The sequence below is a fragment of the Symphodus melops genome (assembly GCF_947650265.1).
Source record: "Symphodus melops genome assembly, chromosome: 23".
Classification (NCBI taxonomy): domain Eukaryota; kingdom Metazoa; phylum Chordata; class Actinopteri; order Labriformes; family Labridae; genus Symphodus; species Symphodus melops.
Window position 1 is genome coordinate 9,822,333 of NC_136713.1, and position 13,468 is coordinate 9,835,800.

Consider the following 13,468-nt stretch of genomic DNA (forward strand, 5'->3'; position numbering starts at 1 on the left):
CCCTTTTTTTGTTTCCTGTATACTTTCACATCATCTTTAGGGAGGGGCGACGCTGCCGATGTCACGTTAATGGAGTTGCTGCTTTTTTTTTTTTTTTCTGCAGGCGTCGGCTCCACAGTTCATTAGCGTGTTTGGTTCTTCGAGAATCTCGAAAGAAAGAGGATAAAAGAAGAAAAAGAGACAGCTAGGGATGTAAAAGAAGGAGGCACGGGAAAGTAATTGGCAACCCTCGCGCTGACACTGTCCATGTTCGCCGACGACAGATGAAAAGCGGATTTGAACGGCGGTTCTTTGCCGGACATGGCGGGCTTTGTGGAAAGCTGAAGCTTAAGGTGAAGTAGTCAAGAAGAGGGAAACGACAGGACGGGGAGCCAGTTTGTTTGAGAGAGGAGTATGTATTTGAGGGAAAGGAGGCGGGGGAAGGGGGGGGGGGGCTTTCATTCCAGGAGATGTCATGCTGTTTGAGCAAACGCTTCTCAACGAAGGCCATCCATCGCCTGCTGCCGGCGCCGCTACCCTCGCTGTCCCCAGCCGTCCTCGTGCCAATGCCTCCGACATGGCGGCGGTCGCCAATGCCAGGAGCATGCCTGCCCCCTTCATCTCAGCAGAGCAGATGTCACTCAATTGCCCTCCACCTCCACCCTCGCCGCCTCCCCTCTGCCACCCTAACAGGCAGCAGAGCCGGCGTGCCAGGCAGGCGACACCCGACGTGTGAAGTGAGGGGTGGGGGCGCATCGACAGGAAGGCGAAGGAGGAGGGAGCGTTGTGGATTTTTCGCACCCCCTCTGCCTCTGCCCCCAAGCCAACCACTCACCTACCTCACTCCCTTCTTTTCCTGCACATGCCACTTGTGAAGTCATGCCCCCCCCCCCTTCCTTCTTTTCTGTAAAAAGAGACACACTTTCCCCTCTTTCTCCCGAGATGACACCCCCTGCAGGCTTTGGAATATTCTAATTCTGTTTCCTAACTCTTATTATGTGTGGAGTGTGTGACATGTGAATTGTAATTAGTCGCTCTGGGGTGAGCAGAGAGCAAAACCCCCACCCCCCAAAAAAAGAGAGACCCCAAAAAAATAAGACTGGAGGGCGAATAGTACCCCATCCAATTTAACCCCCAAGTCACCACCTTGTGCTCCTGTGGCGCCTTTGATTTTCCAACATAGGTGGATATGCGCTCTTTGTTTCCCCTTCCGGCGCTGATCCAAGTCTGTCTCCTTCCATTAAAATTTGTATGGTACTGTCGCAAATCTTCCTCACATTGTCTTGGATATTATCTGCAAGGGAGGCCGGTATCAATAACCCTGCAGCCTCCCATCAGCTGCTACAAAGGGCCCGGGCGATAGGGGCTAGCTGTAGGAATGGAAGATAATGGTATCGAGGTGGTATTTAAATCTCAGCGAACCATGGCAGCTCAAGTAATTAGCGGATGGGATCCATACTGGGGGCGCTAAGCAGAGCTAATGCTACCCTGGGCTCTGCTGCTGGAGCAAAATTAGCAGTATGGGAATGTTAAGAGCTATCACACGGATTATCGAGGCTACTTCTGCCACTCAATCTTTCTCTCTTCTCTGATAGACACACAACAGAAAGAGGAGGTAAAGGGGGGGGGGGGGGGGGAATGAGGGACAGAAGGAGGGAGGGGATTTTAATTTCACAGCAGTGTCAAAAAAGCCAGCCGAGGCCCTGTCTTTCCATTGAGGCTTCATTAGGACGAACAATGGACTTCCCTGCCATCTAATTAGACGAGGTTAATGAGGAGAGGAGGGCAGCGGCGGATCCCCACCGTGCACGCTGGGTCGGGGGCGGGGGAGGTGGTCAAGGGGCCTCGGGGGCAAGAGGGGAGAGTCAAACCATAACCATCTCACATACTAATGCTCAGCTGAGACGTATACGAGGTACAGTGTTAGGGCTGTAAATTCTCTCTTAGTCTAAATTAATTCAACTGGATTTGGACGAACATAATGTTTTAATCTTGATTCAGGTCAGAACTCAGTGTGTTTTTTTTTTACAATCTTTCAGTTTGAGGAAAATAAGCAACTTGTGGAAGAGACAGAAAACTTTGAAAGGCGGCCATCAGCAGGCAAGTCCCACTGTTTCTCTTAAACGTGCAGCAGTCTCCCGACAACTTGTTAAATGTAAATGAAGCATCATGACATTTCAAGGAGAAAAGACTGCACGGCCCTCTTCGCTTCACTCTTGATGAACTCCAGATGTACTGTACCTTTAAGTGAACACTCAGCCCATCATTGAAGTCTGCATTCTGCATCCTCCATCCCTCAAGCTTTTGAAACTCACAGCCCAAAGTAGCTCATCAAAATGTGAGATACCACTCGATGGACCAAGTCCTTTTTTTTACCTTCCCTGCTTAAAGGATGGCTAACATTCACCAAATAAGATTTATCGTATCTCAAGTGTTTAAAAATCTGTCTAAAGAACGACAGCTGTTCCATGTAAAAAAGAAAAAAAGGTGCAGAGTATATTTCTCAACTACAGAGACAAAAACTGCTTTTAGGACTCAGGAGACAGAGCTCTGTGATCAGCCGGTTAAGATGCACTTTACTCCCCCAATACCAAGAAAGACAACATCTCAACTGTTCTGGACTTATAATAACCAGTTGAGTTTTTTTATTTTACCATTTTATACCTTTGTTGCTCTTTGAATCACTCGTATGCACAGAAAGGTAGAGTAGAAGAAATCCCAACGGGCTAATAAAAACATCAGTCAGAAACAACAACACAACACATGCTATGTGATGTAGCTTTACTACTAAGGGTGGAGCTAATTAATCCGCTAGGTGTTAGCCAGCAGAGCAGAGGTGTCTGTGTGAATTTACCGTCAGAGATGTGCCAGACAAGAGGATAGCTGTATGTATGCATGTATAATGGATATAAACACTTCAAAAGCTGGTGTTGACAAACAAACGTTGACAGTTTAAATGTACGATAGTGAAAGTAAGCGGCAAACCAAAGAAAATGCTAAAGTTGTCACAACAAACACAACATAAGTCAGTCTGCTTACCTCGTCGTGTTGATGGGGGGGGGGGGGGGGCTCTTGGGTTGATCGTTTCCTTCGGCTAGAAGAATAAGAACAAATAATTTCAGTTTTTTCCACATGCATTAGCTAAGAAGCAAAGCTAACTCAAGTAGCTAAAGACAACATGTGCAAGAACAGTTAGCTAACCTGCAAACACGATGGGCGTCAAGAAGACACCTTTAGATGTGTCATTGTTTTCATGCACTGTACACTGAACAGTTCAACCATTGCCCTTCCAAAATAAATAAGGTTTAATACAGGTCACTTTGTTGAGCTGCTAGCTAACTCTAGCACTTTCTATATGAGATGCTAGCCCTTCAATGGGTATTTTTGTGAACTGAGTGGGCAAAAACAATGTAATCAGTGATGACTCCTGCTGTAACAGGTTCCTCTCAGACACACACACACACACACACACACACACTGAGGTAATATCTAGTCATGTAGTCAGTGTGGTGTGGAGTAATGACCATAATCACAGAAGCTGTTAGGCTAATTTCAGATAGATTTTATGCCGCCATTGTAACCAAAAAGCCATTTTATTTTACAATTCCCCGAGACATAGATAGAAGTCTCTATATTGTACACATCTACACAGCCTCCGTCTCTGCTCCTTTCATTCCCCCGTAGAAATGACGCCGGCGAAACTGACATGCGCAAGCAAAATGTTAATCAAACAAACCCATTTCCCCTCAACAGCTAAACCAAACAAACGGGCCTCAACTTTCCCATTCAAGTCAGAATGACAGCGTAACACAACACAACAGCGGCGAACGCGGCGTTCTTTATTCAGGGAACGTCAGCCGCGTGCTATTCTGTTGAAAATATCAACTTCAGATGTTGAGGGGAGGAAAAAAAAAAGACGGGCGTTTTGTCTGCCTTTGTTGGCTCGGGCTTGATATGCCGCGTGAGCCTTTCAAGCCATTTGTTAGACTCAATTTCTTCCTCTGTTACATCTGCAGATTACGTTTCAAGCAAACAACCGGCAACATGAAGGCACAGCAGCGCTATTATGGTGAGAGAATGACAACTTGCATAGGTAGAGAGCGGGAGGAGAGAGGAGGAAATACAAGAAAAGGATGAAAAAAAAAAAAGAGTTGATGTAAAGTAGGCGAGGAAGATTGGAAAGAGGCGGAGATAGAAGTGATGAGATTCTGCAGTGATGGGATGTATGCGTGTGTATTGTAAATGCTTGCATGCAGGTTATGCAAATAAAAGCGCTTTGATTCTCTGGCCTTAAACGTTGTCTCGCTCTTGTTGTTTTTGCTCCCTCTTGGTTTCGTCTCCCTTTCAGTTTGGTTCTTAAAACAATACATGAACTTGAAACCTGTTTAAACATATAGCCTGAGGTGCTTGGCTGCTCCAAGAGCACCCATAGTGCCAGAAGCAGCATAAAAAGCATCTTAAAGAAGGTGGAAGGCGAGAGTGCAACTACCCTGAGTATAAAAACAAATGTGTTGGGGAGTAGGGGGCGTGTCCACTCACTCACTTTGTGCCATTAGCATCAACCACAACATCAAACCGTCCATGCAACACAATCCCACACACACCTAAACACGCGATGACTCTCAAAGCAGAAATGACACTTCAGAGTCTGTGTGCATAACTCTCACAAAGAAAAACAACGGTCAGGGGGTTTAGTTCCTCTTTAAAGAGCAAAATAGAAAGAACGACATGTCTAACATAAGTTGAATAAGGTCAAATTTTTAAATGTTTTTGGTCCTCTTAAGCTTCCACATCTCTAATAGCATTTGAAGTGGTGGAAAATGAACACAAAGTAGCTACAAATGAGCTAAAACATTAGCCAGCTGCTACTGAGTTTGTTAAGAGTAAGCTTCTTTTTTTTGTTTTTTTTAATATTGCTAGCAAAACTGTGCCTGTCTGGTCAATGAAGTGCACACAATACTCATGAAAACACAAAGAGAGCTGACGAGAGTCAGTCCAACAAACAGACAGCAAGCTCGCATACCTGTCAATGTCGGTAAAGTCAGCTCTCACATCCTGTCTTCATCTAGAAAAAAAAGAAAGAGAAAAGTAAGTCAAGCGTAACCTGCCTGCATTAGCTACTTAGCCATGCTCATTTTTGAGAAGTTTAAAGTGGCTAAATTCAGCCTGAGCAACACAAGAAAACAAGTTGGCAAGCTTGCTAACCTCTGAGTCCTCATGTGGATCTAAACTTGTCTTCACGTCTTCTTTATCCACACCTGGAGATATTTGGAGAAGAAATCTGGGTTAGATTCTCAGAGGGAGACGACATTCTTTCATTTCTTGTTAAAAGCATTTATTTAAGGTAAAAGTCCACAAAGGAATTCATAAAAAACAATCAACTTTACTTCTTTTTGCTTATTGACAGTTTCGTGAGAGTTCCCTCTGAAGACTAAAAACACAGGAAAGTAGAGCTGAAGGGTTAAATAAGGGGCTCACACAGGTGCTGCAAAATGTCTCCTAATTAGCCCCATAAGCACCATACACTGAGGTGCACAGAACATACCAAGCCACGCCCACCAAACAGCAGCCAATGAGATTTCTGAAAACCAGAAGTTTGTATGTCCGTCTGAGGTGTTTGTACCTTCTCTCCTTCTAGACATTTAGTTTTATTTCCTCTGCAGGTCATTATGATTGTGTGAAACGTAATGCGTTTAAATTCATTACATTTACATTGTGTGTCAACTTAAACTGAACCTAACTTTATTTATTCATTTATTTGAGTTCAATCCACCGTGTGCATACAGTTAACCAAAAAAGACAACACACAACAATAAGAAACCACACACACACACACACACACACACAGACGTCACATTCAACATCTGAAGCAAAGACCAGTGTGTCGAGTTTGCAAGCCGTAACAAATAATGTATTACAGATTAACAATGAAAAAATAATGAATAACTATTCAAGGAAACTTTTATTTTATATTTATACATACACACACACACACACACACACACACACACACACACACACACACAGAGCTCTGGCAAAGACAGCAGCAGAAACATTTCAGACAGACATTAAATAAATATTTCATCGATCAACAAATCAGAGGCGTTCAGCAGAGAAACGTGTGCATGCAGCAGTAAAATGATCCTTTGCTCTGTTTTGAAAATCTTGGAAGCCAACGCTCTGGTTAAAGACGACTCTGCAGCTCAGACCAAGATGATGGAGCCAACGCGCTGGGAAACACCATCACCAAAGACGGAGCGAGTTTGAGGACAAACAAAAAGCGTGATGGAGAAACGAAGGCAGGAGCTGCCGAGAGCTTTAGGAAATATCTTCACGGACAAGAAGGCAGTTATAGAATGATTCAACAGGAATAAAGCATTGTGTGAAACATTAGAAGATGGATGTGGACTCTCCTCGTTGGGAAGGTGCTGTTAATATTTCAGGTCTACATTTGATAGCCCATGTGTCTGATTCTGATTCTACCTGTGGCCTGAAGGAAGAAACAAGGTGCTCTGCACTGTGAGGTCGAGTCTGTGTGTGTCCCCTTAACTTTTGTCCTTCTTTTATAAATCCTGTATTATTGTGCTGCTCATGATTTTGTTCCATAGACTCTTAGACAGTTACCCGAGCCAGAAAGTCAAAACTGCTTGATTAAAACGTTGAACACCAAATATTACCTCAGCTTTTTTTCATCACATCGTCCAACTTGGCCTATCCTCCTGCTTTTGTGAAGTCACATGCAAACATCCTCAAACACTATGAAGCAAGAAGCTCAGTTTGAGCCGAACAGAACACAAACAGAGAGGACTGACACCACTCATATATATTTACAGACTCCGTTACCGTCCAATAGAATGTTTAAGTATTATCGCTATTCCTCTGTACTTTGCATGGCTCGTCATCTAATTCAATCAAAACTCTCGCAGTCATTCGTCCCCCTGATGAAGCTGCAGCCTAACTGGGTCAAAACACTATCTCACTTGATCAGGAGTCAAACAGCTGAGGTTTTAATCTCCCTCTGCATTAGACAATTTTTGCATCAAATTGTGTTTTTTTTATTTTTTTTCCTGCATAAACCCTGACATGCATCCCGTGCAAGCGTGGAAGGAAACCCTCGATCGGCGCAATAAAGGAAAAACTGCAACCAGATCTTATCCAGTATTCCACAGTGCTCACGAGTGTGTGCTCTTCAACGAGGAGGATCACTTGCCACACAGCAGTCGGCAGGCTATTCAACACACTGCTTTAACCTAGATCGCCATCTAGTGCTCGTTTTCAGCACATCTCTGACACCTCCACACACACACACACACACACACACACACACACACACACACACACACACACACACACACACACACACACACACACACACACACACACACACACACACACACACACACACAGAGAGAGTACAGTATGTTGTAACACAACGCAGAAATGTTTGCTATCAGCAGGGCGTCTGTGAGAGGAAGCTTGATCGGGCTTCTTTTTTTTAAAGCAGAAAATATGGAGCAGGCTGTGTGATTCTTCTGACGGGGATCAATAAACCAAACACCAAAGTCTTCTTTGCAAACGTTTATGTACGCGGTGATTTCACTTTGAAAAGTGTATTTACTGTCAGACTGAGAATCGACATGTTCTTAAAGCATCTGGTGACACATTTCAAAGAACGCTCTGAACTTCACCCTGCTTCCTGATGGCTTGTGTTTGGTGTTCACATGCTAACACGGCTCTCTATTTCAGGAGGGCAAATTTCATTTAGCTTTTTGCTGAATTTCCCCTCTACTGTGTTTTATTCACTTTTTATGACCTACATGTGACTTTTTGGAAATGCTTTCTTGAAGTGATGAGAACCTCCGGCCTGTGTTGGCGTTGACACGTCCTGACTGCTGTATTAGTCAAAAAGACAAACTTTTTTTTGTTGATTTTCTTTTCAATTGGTCTTGAAACTACATTTTGGTAGAGTGTTGTATAATCAACCATTTACATGTTGAGCCTAAAAATTTTTAAGGTTTTTTCTTTTTGTAGCAAATGCAGTTTTAAAGTGACAGGAAACAAAAGCTTATTGTTGAAGCTGCGACATCACAAAACATTTCTATCAAATATTCTCGATTTTAGAAATGTGCAACTTTTTGCCAGAAAGAAAAATGCACAGAAAACAACGTCGTCCAATCTTTTCAAGAGAACACTTTATATTAAATAATGAAGTAAATGTTTCCCTTGAGTTTTTGGTGATTCAGTTTTAAATAAAGCAGATTGGTTTTTCAGATTTTAATTATCTTGTTTCTGCAAAAATGCAAAAAAAAATAATAGTTTTTGTCTTTTAGTCACGCAGATTTAAATTGAGCTGGTGTTATTTTTGTCATCATGCTTTAAATATTTTCTGTTTTCAGTACTGTAAATCTTTATCTTCCATGTCAGGTAACTGCTGCTGATTTACAAACGAGTAAAGGTTTTTTTTTTTTTTTTACAGTGAATCTGAGCATCATTGCTTTGGACCACGAGGACTGAACAAACCACTCAACGTGTTCCAGGTTAATGTCTTCAGAGTTTGTGTCCTTTTAGAAAGACATCCAGTGCACAGCTTGTTCGGGGGTGTTTAGAGAGGAGGAGACTTTCCGTGGATATTCTGCTGTGATGTGTAACATGTCGACCCTCTACAAGCCGTCAGAAGGGTGAACTTTCTTTTGGGCTCTCTGCTATGAACGGAGCACTGTGTTTGTATCTGTGAAAACTTTCAGTATTTCAGAATTAAAAATCAGTATTTGTAGTTCACATTATTCAATTTTTAGTTCTGTCTTAAATCTGAAAAAAAAAAAAAAAACAAGACTTCAGGATGAAAGTTTCGATGTTTTTACAGACTCAAATTTAAACAGAGCCCATACTGGAGCTTTTGTTGTTGATGTTTAATTTCGTCTCAGCCTTATTTTCAAAAAATATGTCAAGAAAACAATCTTGTTTTTGATTTGTTTGTTGTTGTTTTTTTTTTTCTTCCAACGATGCAAATTTGAATGGATCATTTCCATTTTGGAAAATGTTGTCATCAGAAATCAGCTGATTTGCTCGTCACACGGCAGCGTTTCAATGGACGCTGTGAGGAAATAAGGACAGAGGTTTCTAGAAGACGAGAATGTCAGCGGCTTCCTCGACATATATTTATGGATATGTTCGCCCGAGTGTGCGTGTATATGCCTCCGCTGTATTTATGCACATACCTTTGTGTGTGTGTGTGTGTGTGTGTGTGTGTGTGTGTGTGTGTGTGTGTGTGCAGATGCCGTGTGCCTCACCTCTCTATAATGAAATCACGCGGGTCAGTGAGGCCAGCGAGACTCGGGCAGGTCACCCAACAGATCGGAACTAAGCTGCTTTGACCCGGCCTGGTACTGCATGCCAAACACACACACACACACACACATATACACACACACCCACACACTATGCTTACAGCACAATGAAACCACTGTACAGAGGAGAGGCAGTGTGCTAATGATTACAAAAACACACACACACACCAACACCCGAGGAGGTTACTTATTTACAACGCAGGAACACACACAAACAAATCCCTTTTATTTCTCTGCCAAACTAATACAAGCGATCCGAGAAGATGTCCCTTTAAAGAGGGTTTGAGAAAATTACATCAGGAAATTAAATCAGCGACAGGAGTGATCAAAGTTGCCGTGGTCCATAAACACCGAAATGCTACATTAGATTACAGCAACTTGTGTTGCAGCCGAGTTATTATGGGGAGAGCTTTAATCATTTTCTCTTCTATTAGCTGCTGCTCGTATCGCCCAGGGACTTCCATTAGAATTAAATTAAACAGTGGAAATGTAAATATTGACAACATACGCATAATTATTTATTCCACGAGCAACAAGATCAGAAAATTATTGCTGTGGCGTCATGTTAATATGAAAACAGGAATATTTGCATTTGCAGGTCATAAAAATGCTAATCCCATTACAGAACAAATAAAATTAATAATAATAATAAAAGAGACAACATGGCCTCAAGTAAAATGTCAATTTACAGCCAATCTGCATTTTTTGCAAAGAAAAAGGAACCCCCCCCTCCTGGTATCAACCTGTAACCTTTGCTTTTCATATTTCTAACCCTGCCACAGGTCAAAGGTTAATGACTCAAGGCCGCCCCCCCTCCACTGGAAGCTGTCCCCTTTCCGACGAGGATAATCAATTACCAGAAGACTGATCCCCGCCGTCCTGTCCCTGCTCATTCCTGCTCCTTCAGATCACCCAGGTCCCCATAAATTTGAATGTAAAACAAGCGCACCAGCACAGGGTTAAACACGTAATTAGCCACGACAAGTGAATATGAGGAGCAGACTTAGTCAGGAAGAGAGCTATGGTAATGCAGGAGACTCCGCGGCCCCTGCGAGGCATCGAGACGGGACGCCGGGGAAAGAGGAAGGGGAGGGAGTGCGAGGAAGATTTCACATGCAGATATTAGAAATGCCTTGTGTTCTGCATGCGGGGCGTCGGTCTGGAAATGGACTTTTTCATTATTCAGTTAGTGCAGTAATTAAATATTCAATGCCCTGGGTTGGTGAAGCTGCTGAACCACACCGAGGATATTTAACCGCGCCTGACAGATGTTTTAAATAATGTTTATTTATCGATACTAATATAAACTGCCCCAAACTGCTGCTCTCCTGTGACCTGCCTCTTGTTTCTGCAGGCTTTTGCATCAAGAACTCAAATCAAGCAGCAGATCGAGAAAACATCAGAAGTTTCGGTCTCTTTGTCACTTTCTTTCTGTGTCGTCCAATCTGATTGGCTGATTCCCCTTTAGACTTCCGAGGACAAACATAAAACCAGAGCGGCCTTATTTGTCCGCACGAAAAGAGACCCAAATGTATAAATTAATAAATGAATACATGAAGAACAGCAAATGAATATCCACTCAGATGAATTAAAACATGAAAACAACGCCATATTTATTCATGGTCTCCACAGAAAACGCATTCACAGGATTTAAGAGGGGGAAAATATCATTATACAACAATTAGACTTCCATCGACTTTTCATCGCCCGTTACAAAATATGAAATATTCTATGTATTTACATCCCAAAATGTCAATCCCGGTCAATGTCGCGGCGTGATTTGCAAGTCATGCAGCCTCTGAAGAGCCATCAAGGAAGAGGATAAAAAGGGGACAGAGATCCCGGGCCAGAAACACGGCGAGCAAAGAAAGGTAAGAGACGAAGAGCGTAAAGCGGCAGGACACTCGAAAAGGCTCGGAGCGGCGACGAAACGTACGAACGGCGCGGCTTCAAAATCGGAGGTTGGCGCTCGCTTCTTTCGCGTGGGTGAGTACTCCTGTCTTCCCTCTCGGCGTATGTTACAGTTTCCATATGAGAGTTCATTCATAACGAGGCTGGAACACACTCGTCTTGTTATTTTGTACCGCTGGAAACTGGACAGGCTTTGAACTGAGATGCTTTGCCACGTTAGCTTGCGCAACCACAGGGTCAACTTTTTTTTTTTTTATTCCAAGCGAAGTAACACTCCAAGAAGCAAACACTCAGCCCAGAACAATACGCTTCCTTTGGATCTGTGGAATCCATTTGCATTGGCAACAGGTAGCGGCGCTTAAAAAGAGGGGGCCCTCCCTTGAAAAAAAAAAGAAAAAAGAAAAAGAATTGGTTCGAAATTCATCCGCTCCTTCACATCAGAGATTTGCTCAACAAGGTAAAAATGTGGAGGGAGGGAGGGGGGGGGGGACGAAGTGGTAGAGTGCTTTTGTTGACAGGCTCCAACAACTTATAGTGATCCTTCATCGCTGCGTTTGATGGACATCTGAGCACCACTTGTGAAAGCGTGGGGGGAGGGTGAGGAGAGGAGGAGTGGGAGGGGGAGGAGGAGGCAGGGTGGGTGCACGGGGTGTCAGCGCGGGGAGTGATGGAGTGTGCGCTAAAGCAGTGTATTGGAAAAAAAATAAACAAATCAGAAACAATTAAGTGTGAACTCTCATGGAATATTCATAGGCGAGCAGCCTTTGCGTGACAAGCCATCACGCCACCTCCAGTCCATTTTTTTTTTTTTTTTTTTTTTCATATTCCTCCTCTCCGTGTCCTGCACACATGGAGATGTGCCTGCCACTTAAATCAAATTAGTCATTAGCAAATTGAATCAACAATTAGAGCAAAAGAGCTACATGGCATTAGCGTCAGCTCAGTCAGATTTGTCAACCTATCAGAGCAACCTTTATCGGAGTTTTTCCTGCGGTCCAACTCCTCCGTGGTGCGGTTCAAAGTCATCGTGTCGCTCAGGGCAGAAGGCCCCTCCGTCTATTTCCTGCCAGGGTCACCTAGCATCACTGCGTCTGCGACTTGAGCACGCCATTGTGTGTCTTTTTGTGCCAAACGTTTGTTTTGTTCGCCAGCTCCCTGATGGATCCGGTGGCTGCCCTGATCGCCCTTCTTCCCGCCTCTTGTGGATTATTCGTATCGACATTTCTCACTCCTCTCCAAGCGCGGCTTTTAGTTAGAGGCTGTCAAAAACAGCGCTGGCGGAAATGGAAGTATCCTCATTATGCAAATGGCGGCCTCCACTGATGGCGTGTTCTGTTTTATAAATTGCATCCTCCTTGTCAGAAGTCAAATTGTATTTGAGTAACTTCAGAGAAATTGTCATAAGATTTCAATTTGCTTCGCCTGCAATGCCACCATCAATTTCATCAAAAATAAATATAGACACATTCTTTTTACAACCTTGATTGTGTTGTTGCGTTGTCACAATCATGAGTGGTCACATAAGTTTATCTTGTCCTCTGCGCGGCTCTGATCACACAAAGAACCAAAAGTTCACATGAAACTTCAGTTCATTTCGCTCTTTAATAAAATATGCTAATCAGCGGTGGTTAGTGTATATTTTTGAATGATTTTCTGCTCACTCCTCGCAGACGGCTGACAGGGCATCCTCCGAGGAGACATTAATAATCGTGTTCAATTAGAGGTAACAAGGAAACACATTTAACAGTGATCGTCTGTAGGCTGCATCACTAGCTACATCATGGAAGTCATCTTTACGGCAGCGTGAAGCTCAAAATAAAACCACACATTTGAAAACTTACTTTTTTCACAGGATGGGAAGTTTCCAGAAATCAAACTTAGCCAGTCGAATAAATAAAAGACAATTTGAGACGGCATAAATCTTTTACAAGACAAACAGAATTATCCTTATTTGTATATCTAGCTTGAAAGTCATCTCTAAAAGCAGAAAATCACGGCTCACTCACAAGACTTCAGAACTGAAATCTGAGTAAATGTCACCGTTAGCACGGGGACTCTGATTTTCGACATTGTTTCACGTTTTTAGGAGTTTGGGACTTTTAAAACTTCATCAAACTTTTGCCTGAGAAGATTTAAGAGTGAGGGGAAGTTGCCGGTTTGAGACTTTCTGCTGAGTCGGCACTGAAAAAAAACAAAACAGGCAAATCAAATATAAGGTTGTGGGACGTTGC

General features: G+C 43.1%; 1 protein-coding gene across 5 annotated transcripts in view; it reads right to left on the reverse strand.

Moving 5' to 3' along the window:
* The window catches only part of LOC306818597 (transmembrane protein 182-like), an 81,689-nt gene that overhangs the window by 31,455 nt on the left and 36,766 nt on the right, over positions 1 to 13,468 (reverse strand). For all 5 annotated transcript variants that reach the window (XR_013778306.1, XR_013778307.1, XR_013778308.1 and 2 more), the window contains 3 exons: positions 5,185 to 5,237; positions 5,003 to 5,044; positions 3,019 to 3,073 (listed from right to left, as the gene is read on the reverse strand). The gene's annotated coding sequence lies outside the window, so the exon portion shown is untranslated. The remainder of the gene's footprint in view (positions 1 to 3,018; positions 3,074 to 5,002; positions 5,045 to 5,184; positions 5,238 to 13,468) is intronic.